The 15,562-nt window shown below is 45.3% G+C and overlaps 1 protein-coding gene across 2 annotated transcripts in view; it reads left to right on the forward strand.

Annotated features, from left to right (window-relative positions):
* The first annotated feature begins 4,911 nt into the window (after nucleotides 1–4,911).
* SIDT1 (SID1 transmembrane family member 1) overlaps nucleotides 4,912–15,562 on the forward strand; it is a 39,594-nt gene continuing 28,943 nt past the window's right edge. Inside the window, exon 1 of one of the 2 annotated variants that reach the window (XM_063148423.1) lies at nucleotides 4,912–5,031. The gene's annotated coding sequence lies outside the window, so the exon portion shown is untranslated. The remainder of the gene's footprint in view (nucleotides 5,032–15,562) is intronic. The other variant, XM_063148424.1, reaches the window with a different exon arrangement.

Raw genomic sequence — 15,562 nt, forward strand, 5'->3', positions numbered from 1 at the left:
TTTGTTTAAATTTAACAAACAGATTTCAGTAGCTGTGCCACCGAGAAAGGGTGTACCTCGGTAGCCACAAGGAATTTGTGGTTTCTGTAAAGCAACTGGTGGTTCTGAAATGAGTCATTGAGCTTACAGATGGGTGCAACATATTCCCTACAGATTTACCCCAGAATGTGCCACAGATCTCCACTTCCCTCCACACAGGTGAAGATATGATGTAATTACTCCAAAAGGCTGCAGTTAACATTTTGTATTACAGTATGAACATAATATTTTGTTTGTGGGAGCTGGAAAGTGAAGGCATAAGGTTTATCAGCTTTTCATTCAAAACTTTTTCCATTTCACCAAGATTTCCTGGTGCTTAGGGTGCCCATCAATGCAATTCTGCCTTTACCAGCATCACTGTAAAAAGATTCATGTGAAGGTGCAGATAGTAGTGGTTAGTGCATTGAGGGAAGGAATTGTATTGCATGTGATACAGAGAGAAGGTGGAAATCACAAGGGGAGTAAAAAGCATTTGAGAAATACTTTCAGCAATCGCCTATTATGAAGTGCGACAAATGTGGAGGTTGCACCTCGAAACCTTCAGTTTCCATCTAGACACTCAACATAGGTACCACATGCACCTGAAAGTGATCATCAGAGTTCAGCCTGTGGGAAGAGAAATCCATGTGAAGCAATTCATTAATCTGTGTTGGTCTGAAAATTTGGAAGCCAAAAGCATAAATCAAGGGCACATTTGGATTTCTCTCTTCACATGGCTTTAAATTGTCTTGAAGAACAAGGCCTACTGAATAAAAAAGGCAATAAAGACATAATTGCATCATCACATCATCTATTTTGAAACCTCTTTAACCTCTCTGCTATTATTAATTACAATCAAATACAAATGTTAAATACCTAATACAAGCAAATATGGTACAAGCCAGAGACAACTCTCATTCAAGCAGTGTATTCTCAGACACTTTGCCCACATATAAGAAAGGTTGGAGCATGTTCTATGAGATATCTTTAAAGCCTGTCTACATTTCACTTCTCATTATTCTTCACACTGCATTTTCAGCAGAGCCTGAAAATGTGGCATTATCTCTGCAGAAGCTAGCTGAGCATCTACAGCATCTATTAACTTGCAGAGGAGCTTACATAAGACAGAGACTACATATGCAAACAGTAATTTTAAATCATCAGGTTTCCAAACAATTTGGTTTATTATACATTTTTGCTATTTCCCTTTCTTAGTTAGTATGATTTAGGGAATTCCTTTGTAATATACTCTATCCTGGATATTTTTGCAGCCATGGTTACCAGGGGAAATGTAGTTTCTTTACTGGTTTGGGGGTGGGGTTTTTTTGTTATTTTGTTCCCAACAGCAATAAGATTTTCTGCTTTTGCGCTATTGAGGGAAAAAAAAAAAAAAAAAAAAAAAACCAACAAAAAACTCAAAACCACACTGTTGTGAGCCTCTCATCCAGCACAGTTCCTTCTTCCCTTGAGACACTCACAACCCTAGGCTTTATTTATACTGGAAAAATAGGTCCTTTTACGAAATACATGCCCTCCTCACAGCCAGAGACAAGGGCCCCAAGATCATCATCCCCTTTTTTGGAGATTTGGCACCCTGAGCTCATAGGCAGCCCAGCTGAGGGCTGCCCCTCTTCCTTCCAGTGACTTTGGCATCAGGGCTGTGGGGAGGCTTCAGTGAGGGCTCTGCCCCCTCAAAAGGCAGCTGCATTTCAGGTGAGGCTCTGGTCCTTGACTCTGCTGGAGCTACAGCGGTGTGACAGCCCTGTCTGTATCCCTTTGTCCCTGCTGTCCCTGTTCCTGGTCAGTCCTCAGGTCTGCCTCACTGCTGGGGACGTGCTTGCTGCTGATGGGACTGTCTGTCCCTGACTGCCATCACCAGATCTGGGGACGTGCCTGCTGCTGATGGGACTGTGTCTGTCCCTGACTGCCATCACCAGACCTGAGTCACTAACTGCACTGACCTCAGACCTGTCCCATTGCTGTTGACTTGTCCACCAGTCTGGACTCTGTTGTTTTCATACCCAGGCCTGTCCTGCTTGTTTTGCTCAGGGATGGAGCCCTGGCTGGTGAGGTCCCTGCTCTGCCCCTCTCTCCCCTCTCTGTGTTGTGGCACTTGGATTCCTGTCCCATAGGGAGCATCTGGCCCTTGCTGGCTCCTGCTGCCAGAGAACTTTGGCATACACAGGAAAAGATCACTTCCACTGCCTCAGACCCATGGTGTATCTGGATGAGAATACTCTCATCCAATACTCTTAGAGGGATTGGTTCTTTCTTCCAAAGTACATGCTGCCCTCCAACAGCAACATCCAGGTGTAATGAAAAGAGAAAATGGGCTACTCATCTTTATCAAAGGGTCTGAGTGAAGTGTTGTATGTCAGCCAGCTTCCATTTGTTATCTGGAAAAGTAATGAAACGAGCTGTTTGGCAATCAATGTGTGAGCAACTAAATAACAGTAAAGTGATGAGCAGCAGGCACTCTGCATTTGTCCAGAACAAATCATGTCAAACTAACCTAATTTATTTCTTTGCCAAGATAGCTGATTATTAAGTGCTGAAAGGAATAGGTGAAATATGTTTTGACTCCGTAGGGCTTTTGACATTGTCTTGAACACCACTCTCATAAAGGCAAATTTGCCTCAGATGGTATTAACATGAGAAGAGTGTGTGATTAAAAAGCAATTCCCAAACTGGTGCAGTGGATATTTTCCTGTCAGTTGGAAGGTATATCATACAAAGAGATCTGATCTGTCTGCTAGGGTTGTTTACTTTCATTAGCAACTTGAATGATGAAGTTGACCTTTGACTTCAAACTTCTGCAAATAACGCCAAGTCAAGCTGTATCATACCTTGGAGGCAAAGATTTGAACAAAGGTTTACCACTGCTAAATCACAGAAAGAGCCTCAAAATAGTGAGATGAAGTTAAGATAAGAACAATGTATGACACTTAGAAAACTTGAATTCTCCAATTAAAAATGAGGGAAAATGTGTAGTCTTTGCTAAGATACCATAATGTACATCTAATCAGGGAAATTGAAGAATAACATAACTCTGCATTGGAAAATGTGGACTATATGAGGAGCCACTTTTTTGCCACAAAACCAACACAACTAGAGAGGGACAATGAATTGATATCCCAATCTGGAATATGCATGACACCAAATGACACAAAAATTATTTGCATCTGACACAGCTACCTTGGCTTGCTTGCAGAACACCATCTTTGGGCCATCGGTCACATTGCTCTGAGGAACTAGGCATGGCCTTTACCTGCCTTACCTCCTCCTGTTGCCTGAAGCCTCCTCTCTGGGAGAAGATGAGTTTCCTGGTGTCCTCCCTCCATGTACATGCTAGAGGGCTGCTGGCCCTGGCAGAGGGACCTGTGCATCTGCAGAGAGCAGTGGTGAGGAAAGAGCTGTAGGGCTCAGGAGCCTTGGACTCTGCAGGGTGGGAAGGGGAGGCCACAAGCCTCCCAGTGCCACCACAGTTTGAAGTATCCCAGGACAGGTCATGTCACATCCTGTAAAGAGGCAAGATAGAGTCATATACTCTCTTTGTCTGCAGAGCATGATGTTCCAGGCTGAAAGACAAAATCTTTGTGTTGGGTTCTCCATCTTCCAGCAGGCCGCAAGTGGTTTGTTTTACTCCCAATGATACTTCTTGGGACTCTGACAAAAGGCAGGGTGACTTGAACCCTGCTTCAAGATGAACAGAACTGACACAATTGTTTCCTTTTTTCTCTTGGCAGAAATCACACAAGGGCCCGGAGATCAAAATGGTAGCGCAAGGCATGCTGGCTCGTTTTGCTGAGCTTTGCAACTTTTCCTCCAAAGACAACAAGTGATCCCCCAGGAAATCTCTCAGCCTTGAAAACAAAATCTGCAACTTGTGTAAAGCTTCTGGGGCTAGAGTCGCTGCAGTTGGAGACTGCAGGCTGACTTTATAAAACTGTGGCTCCTGAAAGTTTATCCTCAGGCTGAAAAACCCTTCCAATTGCTTTATAACCAACACTCCATTTTCTCTGACTTTAAAGTGCATCCCTATACCATGGGATCTGACACGTTTCCTAGGTGTGTTTTCAACAGAAGACCATAGGAGCATTAAGCCACGAGAGACAGATCCCTTGCCTTTTCACAGCCCAACAGTATCGCTCTCATCTTGCTGAAAAGGTTAAGAGCGTTGCAGTGTGGTTTGTAGCCAGATCCATGGATTACGCAAAGAAAAGATGCACCAAGCCATTTTCAGATTAATGAAATTACATTTTCTGCTGCTTTCCACACCTTTAGGCTTTAGGATGAGAAGCCAGGTTAGGGAGCGCCCCATACAGGATTTCAGGTGCGACCTGCAGCTCCAGCAAGCCGGCAGAATACGGAGCGAGGACGCCCCTAAAGCGGTGGGCAGGGAGTGTTGAAGCCCTGCAGATGCTGATCCCCACGTGCCTGACGATGCCAGCGTGTCCCTGCGCTCACGGCACGGCTCCCCACGGGGGAAAGCTCACTGACAATCGGCCGCTAAGCCGCGCTCAGAATTTGGGGCCGGTCACAGAGAGGAGAGACCCTCCTCCCCTGGGCTGGCCAGCCCGCCGGCCAGCCTCCTTTCCCCTCCCGTCCCCGCCCCGCCGGCCGGCGGAGGGTCCTTCCCCGGGGAAAGTTGCTCGGCGTCCCCCGGGCGAGGGGCGGGGGTGTGCGGCGCTGCCCCCGCCGCCTCTCGCCCGTATCACCGAGCTATTTATTTGAACCGCAGCTAAAGCGCCTCGCCGCCCGCCCTGCCGGGGACACGCAGTCCGGGCGCCCGGCGGGGTGGGCAGGAAGGAGCCCATGGCCGGGAGGGCAGCCCCGGCCCCCGGGGCTCTGCTCTGCGCCCTGCTCTGCGCGACAGCGGCGGCGGCGGCAGCGGCGGGGGGCGGCCCCGGGGACAACCCCGCTCCCGGCGCCTTCGGCCACGTCTACCGGGGCGCCGTGAACATCAGCTCGGAGCACGTCTACGCCTTCGCCTATCGCAGCGAGCCCGGGCAGGTAGGAGCGACCCCCGGCGCGGCGAGCACCGCGTCCCGCTGTCCCTCTCGGTGTGGGGTGTGTACCGGGGAGCGACCGGCTCCGCCGTGCGGGAGCGGGCCGGGCTCCCGCTCTGTCCTGCCCGCATCCTCCCGCCGCCGCGCTGCTCGGCAGCCGCAGTGCACCTGCGGGCTCCTTTCCGCCTTCCTTCCCGGGGCTGCCGGCTGGGAGCGTGCCGGTGTCCCCGGGGCTGCGGGGGACAGCGCAGGTGGATTGGTGCCCCCCACCGCCACAGGGGGGGTTTGGTATCCAGCAGTTCTAGCAGCAGAATCCGATTGAAGTCTAGAAGATAGTTGTGAGGGTAATAGTACTACATTAAAAATAATTTTTAAAAAACAATACAAAACCCACAAAAAAGCCAAATTACTACTACTACAAAAAAAAAAAAAAAAAAAAAAAAAAAAAAAGAAAAAAAATTGTATTTGCGTGTGCACTTAATAAGCCTTCTTAATGCTGGTTTCCCCGCTATGCATTTTCTTAGGATCAGAGTGCTCTCCCCTGGTAGCTTGGGAGGTGAGGCAGGGCTGTGCACATGAGGTGTGTCATGAGGAGGATGCAGGGCAGGGTGGCCAGGGCCATCCATGGCTCGTTGATGGTGAAAACAAACCTGTCCTCTGTGTATACCCAGTTATTGTGGGTTCCCCCCACCCCACTTTTCATGTCATGTTTATCTCAAGTACCTAAGTGGTACCTTGGAAACTCTGCCTGCCTCCCCCCCCACCCCTGTTTTTTTGGATTTGGTGTTAATTGATGAGTAAGATGATCTGATGTACCAAAAGATGGTGAACTAGGTAGATGACTCTTCCCTCCTGTCCTCAATTGCACAGAGCAATAGAAGATGGAAGCTGTGGCTTTTTCCCACACTGTATACTATACAATAAAATGCACCTGGTATTTATGGGCCAGCAGTAGGGTGTCTGGGCTATGATGCAACTGAGCCCAGCCTTACTTAACTGTTGGGTGTCACCAGTGATCTCAGGAGGTCTCACCCAAAAGCACACTTTGGGCTTGAGCTCCTTTTGGAACGAGGTCTAAGTTAGGATTCTGCAGGTGTTACAAGTGTTGGGTATTACCATGAGGGCCTGTCGGCAGTCCAGATGTTGTCTGTGGCTTGCTAGCAGAGACAGCATGAATACTGACTTCAGTTGAAATTAATCTGGTTCCTTCAATTTAAGGTGCTCTGTGAAGCCGTGTGTTTTTTTTTGCTGGACACCTCTGGAAAGAAAGCTTTCCCTCCTGGAGAGCTCCAGTGGGAGGAAGCACAGGGCTGCTCAGGGGTGTTTGCAGGTACCTAAATGCAACTTCTAGGCTACTTCTAGACACTGAGCTCTTCCTGTAGCTGTGAAGTACAGATTGCTCAGTACAGACTGCTGCCTTACTTAAGCAGGAGCTCTAATGGACTAATCTCCATGGTCCTGTGTGCTGGAACATGAAGTCCCTGCAGAGATAGGGTCAAGAGCATATCTAGGAAGGGAAAATTTGCATTTGAGATTTAATATTTTTTTCAATGCAGAACTCACCAAGCACTGCCATGAATATGCTCAGAGGGCCATGCAACCAGCTCCTGCTAGAAAAAGTGTTTGGAAGATAAAAACTCCTTAAATAAAGATGAAATTTCATAGGAAGTTTTCTAATGAGGGATGCCTAGAATCAGGTTCTGATTATAGAGGAGGCTCCAGAGAGACTTTATTATGGCCTTTCAGTATAAAAAACATTATCAAATGATCGAGAAGAGCCTTCTTCATCATAGTGACAGGATAAGGAGCAACAGTTTTGTACTGAAAGAGTGTCAATTTGGGTAGGGCATAAGGAAGAATTTATTTTATGGTGAGGCACTGGAACAGGTTGTCCAGAGAAGTTGTGGATACACATAATTGGGAGTGTTCATAGGTTGGATAGGGCTTTGAGCAACCTGATCTAGTGAAGATATCTCCCTGCCCATGGCAGGATGTTTGCACTAGATGATCTCTGAAGATGATCTTCTAATTCTGTGACTCCTCACTGAGCTCTGCAGGTGCCATTTCTGAGATGAACCAGTGGCAGCGGGGAAGAAGGTGGCTGACCTAGCTGGGGGATGGCTGTGGCTGCGTGCAGCCCCTTTCCCAGCTGCAACCCTGAACCCATGAGGGGCAAACATGACTGGGTCTCCTCTTGCTGGCATGGTCAAAGGCTGAGCTGTCTTGGTGTTCCTGTGTCTCCCTGTTGTTGAGAATTGCTCAAGATTTAGAAGCTTGGTAGTGGAAACCTTGGCTTGGCTTTAATGACCAAGTTCTTGTGGGCAGGGTTTTCTTATGCAAAAGTTGGGAAGGTGTTTAGTGACATGCTGTCTTCTTGGTGTTGAGTCTTGTGAAGCAATGCGAGTCCTGCAAAAATTCATTATATTAGTCACTACCTTTTGCTACAGTCTTAAGCCTTGAACTCCTAGTGAGGGAATACCAGCCAGTGTTTGCCAGTTGCCTGCCACTTGTGAGCTCCCTGCTCTTCCTGGTCTTTTTGTCTCTTCCTGTCTCTGTGCTGATGGCAGTTTAGCCAGAAGCCTCTGATAACTCAAGGCAGATACCACATGGGTAATTAACCTTAGTTACAGAGAAGTTAATTGAATAAAAAGAGCATTCCCCATGTGGAAGGGCTGCAGTGGATGAGTTTAATTGCTTTCCCCTCTGAAACAAAGTCAGGTCTGGAGCGATCTGGTTCTGAAAACAGGAATTTGTTTTCATGATGCTGTAAATTCTGCTGTTTTCCTCTCTGCTTCTCTCTCTTATGAAGCCAGACCTACAAAGCAAGGGAAAACTTGCGAACAAGGGCAAAATGTGAAGGTTGGCTTGTGATCCATCAACCATCTGTAAATTTTCTGGTTACTGATGTGCTATGGGTGCACAGGCAGCTGAAAATGCATCTGAATAGAGCAGTGCTTGGATGTTGGATGAGAGAAAGGAGGGAACAAGACCTTTCCTCCTGTTTGGTGCTTTAGAGACTTGCTGCTTTCTGAAAAGTGATGTGCTTGCCTGATCTCAGAGGATGTTCTTCATCCACATAATCATTTTTACTCCTTGGAATATGGAAATGCATGCAAGACAGGAGGGAAAAAACGAGTGCCATGAGAATATTCACAAGCAGATAGATACAAAGTGAAGAAACCACAGCTCAGGGCTCTGCAGCAGAGCTGCTCTGAGACATGTGGCTTCCTCTCTGTACAACTTGTGGGTAAAATGAAAATGATGATACATGTATGTGAACCAAACCACCTAGCTGAAATTTCTGTGTGTAAAACATCTCTGTCTGTGGAGGGGGAAAAGCCTTCTTATGTGCTGTGCAGAAACACTTGTCTTGAGGCAGGAGAGCTGACAATCTTTTATGTACTCGGATTTAGGCCTTAATTGCTGAGGTGGAAATGTGAAGCTAAATCTGTGCTGAGAAGTGCAGACACCTCTGCTTAGTCTTACTGCTAAGACTAAGGGGGTAGTCTTACTGCTTTTTGAATTCCCTTTTTTCTCTTCTAGCTGCTCTTTGAAATTTCCCCCCTGTACAGCTGTTTGTTTAGTTTTTAACTCCAAGAGTAAAAAGATATAGTAATAAACCAAACTGAGTCACTTGTTGCTAAGCCCTCATGCTCTAACGGCAAAGGCAGATGCGCACTGTTAGAAGTCTGGTGAGCAATTAGTTGAGCAAACAAGGTTATTTTATTTTAGAATTATTTACACTGGAGACATCCAGGATGAGGGTAAAAAACAAGCACACTCATTCCACATGTTCAACATGTTCCTGCTTGGGAGGGAGAAAGGAAGGAGACCTTTGCTGATTTGCTGGAACTGCATGTGCAGTGCGTTCCTGCTCAGAAGACTGAAAAAGTGCTGTAGAATGTTTCTGCTGGATTTTACCACAGACTGGAGAAGGCTTTATGTGACAAGTAAGAGAGCCTGCTTACTTCTGTGTTTGCAGTAATACCAGGGTTTTCAGAAAGAATAGTGTGTGTGTGAGTACTGATAGAAATCAAAGTGAATGAGACTTTCCACCACTGTAGGATCTGGCAGTTGTAATGGTTAATTTGCTGAAAACACAAATTGTACTAATATTGTGCAGGTTGGTATGTCCTGTACCAAAGTGTAAGTAGTCCAGGAGAATATCATGAGAAAGAAGACAACCAAAGTTCTTTTTCCTCATTGGAGCTCAGGTCAGTTGAATGTATGATTTGGGAAATACTTGCACTATATTTGGAAAACCAAGTATCTCTGAAGAGAACAAGTTTCCAACTTTCCATTTGTAGGCAAAGCTGCTGCAATCCAGACACAGTTCCTGGACATTCATGCAGTACATGTTGGTTGCGATGAGCTCGGAAGCTGAGCAGTGGGCTGTGTCTATTTTAAGATAAAGAGTGGGTGCTATTTCCCTCCTCCTCCCTTGCCAGGACTAGGAACAGAGCCCCAGTCCCAGTTCCCATATGGCTCAATTTACCATAAATTGTGATTGACAGTTGATTAATCTGTGGCTTCTCTGCTGAGCAGTTGTGCAGTGTGAGGATGTGTAGCCCTGGAGTGTGTTGAATGTCTTGTCTGTGAAGTCTGTCTGAGGAGTGATGGGTAAAAAGTTACCTTCAGTCTATGGGAGGCTCTGTGCTACCAGGGAGGGTTGCTACTATCATTACTCTTCGTTTTTTCAGAGTTGCAGATAGGAAAAAGTTGATTGCCCTAAAGGAAGAGTAGTTTCAACACTAGCAAGAAGATCAGAAGTCCTCCAATTACATGCCTTAAGTTTTGTGACCAAGTGCCTTTTCCAGCCAAAGAGCACAATGCATTAGTGTTCCTCTGACCTCTAGTGAATGGGTCTCGTTTCCGAGGTGTGGATGGTAGTTGCACTTGCTTTCCTTTAGGCAAGAAGCCAGAACCTGTATGTTCCTCTGGAATTGTGTGATGACTCACACAATTGCTCAGACTAAAGCCATATGTCCTAGCTGCAGGAAAACTCCTTGATTTGCTACACAGGGCAGCCTGGTTTAATAAGTAGCAGTGATCAAATCTGTGTTTGCTGTTCTCTGCTGTTTGACATACTAGTGTAGGTCTCACTCCAGCAGGACCAATGTCTATTATAACAACTCTAAGAACAATTTTTTCACCTCTTGTTTCTGAGCTGGCTTTGGGTTTCACATGTAGGAACCTTCAGGCTAAACTACCTTGAAGTATTTCTATAGTGTCCTGCACACGTTCTCCATAATGTTAGTCTTGGCTCCAGCCCAGCTTTCAGTCCACAGCTACACCATGCATGCAATAAAACTTTAGTCTGCTGTTTGGAGAAGGCTGAGCCTGAGCTATAGTGAGGACAACAGGCTGAGTTCTGTCTTTCCTTAATGCTGAGTAGAAGCCCACCAGTTTAGCCACAAAGATGCAGGTAAAAATCAAAGAAATTGGCAAGATTACAAATAGTTGCATAAGAAGATCTCCTGATGTTGGTAGAGCTGCTGTTATTACAGGATCTCCAGGGCCTGAACACTATTGCTCTTTGGTTGCTGGCTCTAGTCTGTTCACCACAGGACCCTGGAAGAGCTTCAGCACACCATTTCTGGAACCTAAAAGTAAATGTCTTATGTGACAGGAATGTAGGCACGATGTCAAGTCCAAAAAAAATCAAAGCAAATTATAGTCTATGGTATCTGACGCCAAGCAAGGTTCAACAGAATCCCTTTGGAGTAACTTTTGTGTATATAATTTATATTTCTTAAAGAAAACAGGCAACCCTAGGAGGTGACAGCGTAGGCAGTGTAGAGCTCACAGCACTTGGAATGTGGTTGCTGTTTCTCAGTAGGTTCTCTTGAACACTCCTCACCCTGCCTAGGGTCACACAAAAAGCTTTTGCTTACAGGGGAAAACAAAAGTAAACTATGAGAGAAATTAAATGGGGATCTGCTAAAAACTCAAACCTGATTGTTGTTTTTTGCATCAGAAAATAGTCTTGAAAACTCTGACAAAAGTGGAATATCTTAGTTGAAAGAGCAGTGTGGGATGTGGCTTCGCTTTGGTCGGGGGATAGAAGCAACTGAGATCCCCTCAAACTTGAATTATTCTTTATCTTTCTAGGATTTTGCACTTTGTAGGTTTTCCTACCTAGGAGGCAAAAAGAGAGTGCATCTTGACAGAGGCTATCAGTTTGCAGGCTTTAGGGGAAAAAACTGAAAGCTGCTCTGGTTTCTCACAGGGTAGCCAGCAGACCTTCAGATGGTGACTGCGGTGCTGGCAGGATTTTTATTTTTATTTCTAATGTGTAAGCTAATGCTGTCAAGCTCGATAACTTGTCCTTGAACTAAAGGATCTCTTTTGAATTCGAATGTTGTTCTAAATCTTAGTCATTCTCTTCTTGTTGGGCTGTCATGTTTGAAATCAAAGATGATCAGGTTTTGTTGTTCCCTTCCCATCCCCAAGATGTTTAGATTAAAAAAGAAAACAAATTCTGAATTGAGGAACTTCATCAAAATGCCTCTCCTCAGTTTGAACTCTTTCCAAGAACAGTGCAGCAATTTATTATACATTTGCATTGTAAGTAGAGGCTGAAATGTCCTCAAATAACTCGTGCAGAAGTTGTTGGTAGGGAGGTAAGCTTTTTCTGTATGGACCTCATCTGCTATTTCAGGGGATATTTAAGGAATTGAAGTGCAGACTGTAAAAGGTATATTGCAAGGGTGTGCCATCTGCTCCGTTTGAAAATATAGTTTAGTACATTTGCATAAGCAAACATAATTTTGTGCTGTGTACACTTGGAGAACCACAGAGGATTTCAGAAACAGCCTTCCTTAGTTTTTACACCGATGTTTTTCTTTGAGCATAGAAATAGCTACTTCAGAGTAGTTTAAAATAAATGGAAAATGATTTTAAAAAAAGATATCATGCATTACAAGACATAATTCAATCCACATCCAAAGTGCTGAACATCTTCACATACTGAAGTGAAGAACTTGGGAGCCAAGAAAGAACCAGGGATCTAAGTTCTGACAGCAGACCCTGGAGTTAGTGCCAGGAGCTTGGAGTTACACGGTTATGATTTGGAAAGGTTATATACCATTTTGTTTCAAGGGTTGGCCTGGCCCAGAGTTTCAGCTGCTGTGGTTTAGGAAGATGCAATTATTGCAGAGTAGTTTGTTCCTTAACTTAGTGTTCAAAATAGGATTTTTTATTTTTAGCATCTTTCTGAAGTCTGAGGGTGTTCAGAAACAGGTACCTATTTCATCCAGCATAGCAACTCTCACTTTATCCTTCTGGCTGTCCTGGAGACTCCCTGGCGACATTGGTTAGAGGACAAAACTTCAATAATGGAAAAAGATAAATATTATCATGTTTTATATTTGTCTTACTTCCATTTACGCTTCACAGATACTGTTGCAAACAAGTGAACTCATGGCAAAGTCCACGGCAGACTGTAAATCCACACAGCACATTTGCACAGAGTGAAACATTTAAATGAAAAATACTAATCCTGGAGCAGTTATGTTAATGTGTCCAAGGGCGTGCTCGACGTACCCAGAGTCTGTCTCTTCATTTATGCTGCTTCAGGTGTTTAATACTCCTGGCAGAAATGCTGGAAGAAAACTCTGGGCCAAGGTTATTTGACAGATTGCTTTTGGCAATTAAGTCTTATTGACATTGGAGCGCAGAGACAGAGAAAGGCTGAAAGGGAATGATCCTCTGAGCTCCACTTGTTCTGTTGTCAGCCAGGAGCTGATGTCTCCTGGGACTGCAGAAAAGAGATTCTCTGAAACCTGTACTGTCTCAACTATTTTCCTTCCGGGTCTCAGCTTCCCCCATTGCCTCACCAGTGGGAAGATCAGCAGAGCTGGGTGCTGGTGGGGTATTCACTCACTGCCTCGATTGCTCCAGTCCATCTGGCTCAATCCTACCTCACCTAATTTTAGGGTCTGTATAAAAATGAAGCACCTCTTTCTCATGCAGCAGCCAGCATGAGCAGTTCAGTGCCTTTTGCACACGTATTCAGTGCTGAGGCCTTTCCTTGGAGCAGCAGTGAGCGTTTGCCTGCCGGATGTTCCCTGCCCACGGGCCTGGCCCTGTGCCTGGCAGGCCCATGAGCGCTGTCGCAACGCGGGCTGGTAATCCCAACAGGCTGCCAGGGAGCGCCTGGCGTGTGGGTGCAGCCCTGCTGTGACTCAAAGGCTTTGCTTAGCAAGAGCTTTTGGAAAGGAGTCCATGGTGAAGCCCTTGAAAACCTTTGCTTATAGCACAAGGTGTTGTTGCAACCTCCTGCCTTGCCCTTAAATTCACATCCCCACAGTCTTTAGATGATGTGTGATCTCTGTGGCAAATGCAGATTTAATTATCAGTCCAGAGATTCTTTCATGTCAACAAGAGCCTGGTTTATTTTGCTTAATGTTTGCAGCCATGTTGGTTCTGTTCAGCTGTGCAAATCTGGGGCTGGCTCCTTCTGCCTGTTCCCATCTAGAGAATGGAATTCAGTTATACTTTTTTTCCTTTCTTTTCTTCCCTCCCCCTATCTCCATGGTGGTGGTGGAACTGAAGTACAAATATTTGTCTTTCCTGGTCTAACACGTTTTTATGCAGAGCTGAGAGCTCTCTCTTTATTCAGCTGTCTTGTTGCCCTGTCCACCTTGAAACACAGGAGAAACTTCAAGGTCAGTCATATGAGAAACAAAACTATCGTGAGCCTGCTGGTGAATCGCCCCTGCACACGGCAGAGCCTTGGCACTGGGAAGGAATGTGAGGAGCAGAAGTCTCTGAAGCACTCCTGACCCTGCCTCAGCCCCACAGCACAAAAGGCAGCAGTGTTTATTGCTGACAAATATTTGTGCAGGGCCTGCCTTGTCCAAGGGAGCATTTGGTACACAAGTTTGTTTCCCAAGATGAGGGTTTCAAGGGTTTCAGCTTCGATGCTGCCGATGAAGTCTAGCACTATAACACCAATAGACCCAGCCTCCTGCTGAGAGTGTACAAGGAAGGGGAAGGTGGAACTAGTTTTCTGTGGGGCTGGCAATGATCTCCTCCAAAATGAAGTTCCTCAGCAGTGCTGGCAATGCAGGACTGACAGCAGCCTGGTTGACCCTGTTTCTGTCCAGGCAAAACTTCCTCCTCATCTCACCAGTGCTAAGTGAGTGGGGATGGATGCAGAGAAGGCTCATAGTCTTTGTGATGATTATAATTTTAAATTAAAACACTGGTTTTTCACTGGAGTTCCTCTTGTTTTCACATCAAGTTTTGTGTTGGAAGGGGGAGGTATGTGTAACGGGAGCAGTGGTTCTGTATCAGGGAAGGGTTCTTGAGTTAGAACTGCTTGTTTTTAAAGTGAAACAACCTTTGGAAAGGTGAGGAGGGGGAACCATGTTTGAAATAAATAAATCACTTCTTTTTCTTCACCTCCTACTTTTTTTCACTCTTGTAAAAATATTTTGCTGAAGGCAAATGCCAAATGACTTTCAAAGGGGAAGATGGGATTAGTAGCATTGACTCAATAGTGAATTCATTAAATCTGTAGCATGAGACTGTGTATGTTGTCTATATAAAGGCAAGAGAATCTAGGAGCAAAGCATGGATTACAAGTTTAAGGTAGGTCAAAGAGAAGAAGGCCTAAAAAATCATAAACATCCATTCATAGGTGTTATATTTTTATCCCTGTCCCTTCTGATGCTCCTGCTAGACAGTTCAACCTGCCAGGGAAAATGCCTTTCTCCAAGACACTAATTAAGATTCCTTCTAATCTGTAGCACGAAATTGGAGAGTGAGTGACAGGAGATGGAAAGAAGCCCTGGTTGCAGTTAAATGGTAATTCTTCCTGGACTTTCTCAAACTTCCTCATAATTGCACCTACATTTTTCTGGACTTATGCCCAAGCTTATTTCCAAGTCATCAACCATTAATTGGGAACTTCTTGTGCAGGTTTGGCCAGAAGGCAAATCCCACCTGTTTTGTTGCAGTGTTTGGCAGAAATAGCTGTTGTGTAAGAAAGATGCCCATCAACCAAAGCTGTTGGTAGCTTCTTAATCACCCTGTTTGTTTCCTGGACTTTATTAAAAGATATTGATGGGGTTACACTCAGTGTGATGCTCCAGATTGATCTGGGTATGTGCAAATGTAGTGGAGCAGAGGTATTCATTGCAAGTGAATTGCTGGTATATTGAGGTGAAATTTAAATTACATTGGGATCTTAACGAACTGTTCTGTAAGTTTTGCTTCTGACTTTCTGATGTTCCTCTCTGTTTGAGGCATCCTGTTTGAATGTGGCCTGGGAAGAAGCTTTGCTTGTGTAGAGTGCAGAGAGGAAGGTTAGAGGGGGAAAAAAGTGGGATCCCATCTGTGAGTCCATACTTAGGCCACAGTTGGTCCTGCCTTGGTGCATCTTGGTGTTGCCCCAAATATCAGACCAAAAAGAGCTCAGGGCACCTGAGTATGGACTTTTAGGGGAGCAGGGCAAAGAAGCTATAACCAGCTGTAACAGAGAGCAAATAGAGAGCGCTAAGCACAGTAAGGATGTAGAGAAGTCATTA

This window comes from Melospiza melodia, chromosome 2 (assembly GCF_035770615.1).
Source record: "Melospiza melodia melodia isolate bMelMel2 chromosome 2, bMelMel2.pri, whole genome shotgun sequence".
In the NCBI taxonomy this organism is placed as follows: Eukaryota; Metazoa; Chordata; class Aves; order Passeriformes; family Passerellidae; genus Melospiza; species Melospiza melodia.